The 8,103-nt window shown below is 34.3% G+C and overlaps 1 protein-coding gene across 2 annotated transcripts in view; it reads right to left on the bottom strand.

Moving 5' to 3' along the window:
- Nucleotides 1-8,103, bottom strand: part of LOC131147741 (N-carbamoylputrescine amidase) — a 35,191-nt gene that overhangs the window by 4,801 nt on the left and 22,287 nt on the right. Inside the window, exon 10 of one of the 2 annotated variants that reach the window (XM_058097286.1) lies at nt 6,199-6,508. The exons of the other annotated variant lie outside the window; for it this stretch is intronic. The gene's annotated coding sequence lies outside the window, so the exon portion shown is untranslated. Of the gene's footprint in view, nt 1-6,198; nt 6,509-8,103 lie in introns of those variants that run through there. 2 annotated transcript variants of the gene reach the window in all.

Raw genomic sequence — 8,103 nt, 5'->3', positions numbered from 1 at the left:
AGTGCTTAGGTTTTGGATAAAATGATATTTTTCACAAATATGATCAACAATGCTCAAACCCATGTTAATACAAGTCTAATAGCTTGTATTTATAGCCCAAGAGCCAAAGGAACCGTTAACTAGCCGTTGGGAGGAAGAAAAACTATTTTATTTGGTAAACTAGCCGTTTTCTGCCCGTTGGAGCAGTTTTGCCTGTTGAATTCGTTGACTAGGCCCTACACTCATCGACTAACCATACACTGCACTTGTCGACAAATCCCCTGTGTTCGTCGACGACATCCCTGAATCAGAAAAAGTGATCAACATGAAAGTTGTGGCATTTTGTATTAGATTTCCAAGGACACCAAGATCGTCTCATTTGGACTTTTCTAACAAAAGTTATGGCCAAAATACCGAAAGGTGTTCAGGACTCAAGGCTGCACTACGGTAGTGACGATTGCTTTGTTTTTCCTTGTCAAAAAGCGTTTTAATGACTTAAAACATTCTTGGACAAAAGTGTATGAAATATATTGAGTCTAATGAAGATTAAAACTTGTCCAAGTGAGTTTCCCCATAAATATAAGATATCTTGTTTTATGAAAACATATTTGAAAACTCGTTTCGATATCTTATATGCTTAGTATGTCCTTTATTGAAAATATACTTGACTTTTAGAACTTTAGGACGTAGAGCTAGTTTTGTAAAATCGGGACCAAGTTTTGACAATGTTTATAACTCGTATATTATTTAACACTTGTCCCATTTTGAAAACTTAATTGAGTTTATGATTATTTTGACAAACTCTTTGTTTTTATTTTGAAAACTATGAATTGTGAGTTTGTTATTTTTGTGCAAATCCTATATGCTCATGTGTCCTAGTATGCTTATGCAATGACTCAGCTCTTACTCAGAAATCATGCAAGACACCCACCGCAAGATTTACAATACGCACTCACTGACACAACCCTTATTACAATTAATTTATACACAATAAAAACCCCGAGATGTGCGTTGGTGCTTCTAAGTCTATGTCCTTTGGATTTTTCTATTTGATGTCTACTCGGCCCGATCTTTGCTTCTGATTTGGCACCTCCATGTATCCAACACTTTGTATCTGTACTAGATAAGATCTGCAAGGATGGAAAATACTAGAAACAACAAATAGGTTAATATCATCAAAACATATAAACCAAGATAGTGTAACTGACAGGGCTAACAAATAGCATCAATGCTTTATCTTCCTCCTCGAACATTACATCAACATGTGCCAAATCACTCACAATTTGATTAAAAATGTTCATATGTTGGTTCAAATCCGAACCCTCAACCATCTTAAGTCAATATAATCTTTACTTAAGAAAAAGTTTGTTCAACAAGGATTTAGACATATACCAACTTTCAAGCTTTTGCCACACAGCCGTTGGAGAATCCTCCTCCATCACATGATAGAGAACTTCATCGGCTAAACATAAACGTATTGTAGAAATGACCTTTGCTTCCAATTCTCTCCATGTTAGCTCATCCATTCCAACCGGTTGAACACCAAGTAAAGCCTTAGTCATTCCCTACTGCACAAGAATATCCTTTACTCTCCTCTACCATAAACCAAAGTTTGTGATTCCATCAAATTTGACAACGTAAAATCTTGCAAAAGACGATCCCGATGCCATAACAACAATTGCTCTGATACCAATGTGTTGTGATTTAAATCGAGCATAGGATACACACACACACACACAGCGGAAGATATAAACTTGCAACAAATCACCAAGCCTCAACACAACACAACCAAAATGGATGAGAAACAACAATTTATCGCATAAGAATAAAACAAATGGCACTCAATATTCACTATAATGTGAAGAACAACAATACACAAGTTTTACAAAGTTCTCTATAAACAAAATACATTAAAAAATACATAAATAGAAGTTTCTCAGAGGTTTCCCTCCAAATACCCAACTACCATAACGTCCAAATTCAAATTTTGAATTTCTCTTCGCAGCCCAAGCGACACTCATCGATGAGTACAAGGCTTCGTCGACGATACGAAGAAGACCACTTGTCAACGTGTCCATACTCTCGTCGATGAGTCTTCAATTCTGAGAAATTTTGTCTCTCGATATCTACTCATCGACGAGCTCAGGGCACTTGTCGACGAGTGTCTACTGTGCGGGCCCTCCATGTTCTTCTTCCTTCCCTTGTTTATGAAACTCCAAGTATAAGAGTCACACCAAAAACAACACATCATTTATAACTTCTTTCCAAAATGCAAAATCTTGAGACTACATTGCCTCTTCATTAGTAAAAGAATTTGATTCCACACTTGGTGAAATTATAGTTTGTCTAGAGTGTGATTCTCTAGTGCCTTCTACTAGGTAGATTATAAAGACTTTGTTGTTCTCCTCCTCTTACTCCTCCTAGGTTCACTAGGTTCAGAAGGTTCACCACTAGTACAAAGTGGTTTCAAAGTCTCCACTGATTTATTTTGACCACTAACCTTTTGTATGGAAGTGAATTTATTTTCAAAGAATTCTGCATCTCTAGATTTTATTACTGAATTAACTCCTATAGAATCATTTGGTTCAATTACCAAGAATCTATAAGTTTTTCTATGTTCGGCATAGTCAAGGAATACACATTCTATTCCTCGCTCACCTAATTTCCTTATCTTAGGTTCAGGAAGCCTTACAATTGTTCTACAACCCCAAATCTTAAGATATTTTAAATTTGGCTTTCTTTTCTTCCATAACTCATATGGAGAAGTCTTAGTCCTCTTAAAAGGAACTCGATTTAATATATGACAAGCAATTAGTAAGGCTTCACCCCCAATAACCATTACTTAGTCCTGATTTTGACATCATGGCATTGACCATTTCAACCAATGTTCAGTTTTTCCTTTCTGCCACGCCATTTTTTTGTGGAGTATATGCTGCAAAAATGTCATGTATCACAACTATTGATTCACAATAGGCGAGAAAGTGATATTCACCTCCTTTATCCGATCTAAGACACTTTATTTTAATGTCACATTGATTTCAACTTCTGCCTTATAAATCTTAAATTTATCAATTACTTCATCTTTAGTATGCATAAGATAAACATAACAGAATCTAGAAAAATCATCTATAAATGTTCCAAAATATTTTTTGCCTCCGTGTACCACGCAAATCATATACATCACTATGCACTAATTGAAGTAAAGAAAAAAATTCTAGTAGTTTTGTTAGGAAAAGGTTTTCTAGTTATTTTGGTTTTAATAGATACACTGCACTTATCATCCATGTCATTTACATATTTAGGAATTAATTCCATATTAGTCATATCATGCAATTTTGTAATATTAATATATCCTAACCAATTATGCCATAAAGAAAGTGAATCAACAATATAAACAGAAATATTTACTTTATTAATATTAAGCTTAAACATACCCTCATACATATAGCATTTTCTTACAAAGACTCCACCCTTGGAGAGTACAAATTTGTCAGATTCAAACATTAACTTAAAGTCAAACTTATTAAGTATGCTTCCAGAAACTAGATTCTTCCTAATTTCTGGTACATGGTATATATCAGTGAGAGTCAAACTTTTTTCAAAAGTAAATTCAAAAGTGACATCTCCTTTGCCTTTGACTACAAGAATGGACGAATTTCCCATGTAGTGAACATTGTCATCTTCCACTGGTTCATACTTTGAGAATGAACTCTTGTCTTTGCAAACAGGTCTTGTTGCACCTGAGTTAATCCACCATACACAATCATCTTCAACATCATTGATTTCAGAAATCATTGCCACAAATTTGTTAGAGTTTGTTTCATCTTACTTTTTCTTGAGAAGACGACATTCACTTTTGTAGTGTCTAAGTTTTCCATAATGAAAGAATAAACCTTTCTTTTTCTTATTTTGATTCTTGTCAAAATTGTACTCCATCTTCAATTTCCCTTTCTTGGGATGTTAGGATTGTTTAGAACTGCTTCCTTCTTCCTTCGTATGCACTTTGAAAGTATGCTCTTCTGCACCTTTTTGGTTCTGACTGAACACTTCGTCAACTTAGAAATGTTGACCCGATTGTTCAATAGACATATCATCCTTCCTATGCTTCAAAGATTTTCTAACGTCTTTTCAAGATGGAAGTAACTTATCAATAATAGATGAAACAAAAATGCATTCATCCATTTTCATATTATGTTGATTAAACTGATTAAGGATATGCATAATTTCATGAAATTGCTCTACAACAGACTCATTATCAACTATGGTATAATTGAAAATTTTACCAATGAAAAATTTCTTACTAGTTGCATCATTAGTGAAATACTTAGCCTCAAGTGCCTCCCACAACTCCTTTGTAGTAGTCATATTTTGATACAGATCGAACAGATTGTCTGACATTGAATTGCAAATATGGTTTTTGCATATATAATCATCTTGTTCCCATTTAAGCCTTGCACGTCCTTCAGCCAAAGTTTCATTCTCATTCACAGCAAATTTGGGGGTGGTCAAAACATACACCACTTTGAGACTCGCAATAAGAAAGTGCGTCTTTTTATACCAGCGCCTGAAATTGCTTCTATCGAATCGTTCAAGTTTGACGAAATCCACAGCGAATTTCTTCAAGGTTGAAGAACCAGCCATTTTAGAAATAACATTTTAAGATTGTAATAATAAAATGAGGAAATGTTGTAGAATAGAAATTTGCTTTAAGGCACATTATAATGTTGTTTTCCTTAAAACGTTGTTTGCTCCCACCAGGTTGGTGTGTGTTGGATTAGAAAATACGTTTTCCAGATACAATGAAACCCAAAATATGATTTGATATCAATTTGTGTTATACACAAATGAAAATTGATCACAAACACCCTTAGAGTAATCTGAACAAATTTTCTAGAATTCTATTTATGCAAATAATAGAATCCAGATTTGAAAAAGATATAATTTGTGGAAGCTTTTGTAAGAAAGAGAATGAGAGAATGATGAATTTTCTGTATAAATTTGTGGAGTCAATTTTTTTCTATTTATAGATAGAATTACATCATTTCCAGAATGTTGCATCTATTCAAATCTCGAAGCAGATTCGACCTGGTCGCGCCTTGGCCAAGACTCTCGAGATTTCATGTTCAATCAATGGCACCGTCAACCAAGTCGCACTTGGTCGCAGCACTTAATCTTAAAAAATATAAGATTAATTTTTAACCATCCGATCATGATCAACGATCACGATCTAACAATGATGCAAGCGTACTAAGTGCTTGTGCGCCAACTAAATGTGCCACTCACGCCCTACAGCCCATGCCATGCCCGCTTCTGCATGTGCATATGCAGATGATGCTTTGCACCGTCATAGGATGCACTAGAGTACACACTAGCACTATCTCTTAACCAATTTTAAGAAATTATTCCACTTTGTCATTTATTAATGACCTTTCCTTTTCCACTTTTTCCAATATGAGACAAACCCACATAACATTCAATACTTTAGAAAATTCATCAAAAGAATACTTTGAAAAGCCCATAAAATCATATATTTTAGAAAATATTTCAAGAGTTCATTTTATTTCTCTCTCCTCAACCTCAAACATCTCCTTTTAGTTTATCCTTTCTATACTTTTTCCTTATCCCTGCTAATCTATTTTCCATCACCTTTCCTCATTTCTCCCTCATTTTACGATTGCCATGACTTAAACAACTCTCTCCCCCTCCTTGTTAGATGTAGCACCCCCTTGTGAAATAGAATAATTATCCTTAGACCTCTAATGTGACTAGAATAATGAGTTGCTTTCACTCATATAATCATCATCAATCCATGTCATCACCAACATATCATAACTAATTGTTGAAGAACAACTTATAAGAGAGTTTTCTCAAACTTTTAGTTATTTATTTGTCATGCACTAAGTCTTTTGTTTACGAATGAATCTTTGTAACTTAAAAGATACTTAAGAGGGTGCGAGTGCATCTCCCACACAAAAAAGAATTAAAAAAAAATAGATACAGAAATAGCAAAGCTCAAAAACTAGCATAATAAAAATAAAATTTAAAAAAAAAAACTAAGTTTCTAGGTGCCCAAAAGGTGCAATGCACGCAACACAATTAACTTTGTTTAAGTCGAGCCATTACTCAACTTCAGGATTCTGTAAAGCTCTTCTTCCCATCTGCATGTTAAGCTGGGAATCTTCAAAGAAGTAACTATTTGGTCCAAATTAAGAAGAAAAATTATGTTCAGAAAATGTGGTTTCTTATTTCCAAGTGTTGATGACAAAACTGATAATCTGAATTCTAGTTATTACTCCATTTTATGATTTTGTCTGTAGTCTTTAGATATTCTAGCCAACCAAGCTATGAAAGCTTGCATTCAAATACATCCTTTAAACCAAATTGCTAGAGTTGCTCCCTCTAATTAGATCTGACCAACCAAAGGCATTAAACAAAAAACAACTTGATCCTTTTTTGAGGCCTTAGGACAAAAGCTCGAAGCAAACTTGATTTCTGGAAGGATATTGATGGCTTTCCCAACTTGTGTATCCTGCAAGTATTTCAAAAACAGGCAGTCCTGGGTCCCACCACTGTCTTGTGTGTGCCCGAGATACTCCCAAAACACACAAATTAGGAAGGCAAGCATCCCCAATTCTCAATTGAATCAGTCATTCTTCTTGGCCACTGTCAACTTTTTTTTCCCTTTTATTCTTATACTTGAAACTTTACCATTAATAGGAAAAATCTTAATGTATATTATGCCCAAATGTAAGGAGCTAGATGCCCGTTATTGAAGAACAGAAACACGGAATGACCATTGCCAATGAAGAATTTGAAAGCTAGAAAGGCACCACTTCTAGCCTTCAAAATTCCTTTCCAGGTGATGGTGTACCATTTGGAGGGGGCTTTATTGAGCAAATGCTTTGTCTCTTAGCTTATAAGCAATGATCCACCAAACCCATGAAAGGATTTGCCCAAAAAAAAAAGGGGGCCAAAGCAACTTCACAGCATATGCAGCTGTCAAATCCTTCACCTCTTAAAGGCCAAGACCTCCTTCAAGAAAAAAGGCTTACAAGCCTTAAACCAACCTATCATACATCCATTAGTATTGGAATCCACTTCCTTCCGAGTAAATGCCTTGAGTTTCTATTCCAAAGAAACAATAACAAAAGGGAGAAACATGGAAGACCCTTGATTACGAATACCAAGTAGAATAGACTCAATAAGCTACGGCCTTCTAGCAAAATGTAGGAATGTATTAGCCCAGCTATTAATTCTAAAATATATCTTATCGACCATGATTGAGCACTCATACTTACCGATCCTCTTTATAACAAGAGACTAGAAACAAGTAGGGAATAGAAGAAGATGCAAGTTAACTCGAGGTAAGGACGACCAGGATAAGGCTACAAGGAAAAGAGGAAATAAACCCAATTGAGACTTGCAAGGTGCAGGTAAATGAAAGAAAAACTTGCCTTTTACTTGAGTCAATGAAATATAGTTTCAAAAGGTTATATATACATATACCATGATAAAATCCATACAACATCAATATCGAAACAAATGTTCTAATTACATCAAATGTACAAAAGATACAATCGAGAATGCCACATTACTAATACTTCTAAGTTATATTACACATGAAAGATGTGGAACATTTTCATATGAATTCCAATATATATTACCAATACAACTAAGTAAAATAAAGTATAGATTCATTCAAGGCATGTTTGGAGCTTAAAAAAGATTAGGAAAAGGTAAAAAAATTGAAGGAATCTAATTTTTCACATTTGGTTATCAAGGAAAATGAGAAATAAATTTTTAAAAAAAATATATCATGAGTAAAAATTTAATTTGAATACAACATTAAAATTTGATTTATCTTAATTTTTAATTTTATTTGAATAAATTTACAATTCTAATAGTGTTTGAGATGGGTGGAAAATGCAACAAAAAATGAATTTCTTATTTTTTCCCCTTTTCTTTTCCAAATATCCAAATGAACCCCTAACTTTCTTTTTAATGGGCGACCCCCTCTGACTACCTAAATGAGTGCAATGTACCGTGGGTGATGTTTGATCTCCTTGAACCTTCAAACTTTGTCTCTATTCTCAATCTCAATTATCTGTAGAGGACTACTAGGGT

This window comes from Malania oleifera, chromosome 2 (genome assembly GCF_029873635.1).
Source record: "Malania oleifera isolate guangnan ecotype guangnan chromosome 2, ASM2987363v1, whole genome shotgun sequence".
In the NCBI taxonomy this organism is placed as follows: domain Eukaryota; kingdom Viridiplantae; phylum Streptophyta; class Magnoliopsida; order Santalales; family Ximeniaceae; genus Malania; species Malania oleifera.
This window is presented reverse-complemented; position numbering and strand designations above follow the sequence as displayed.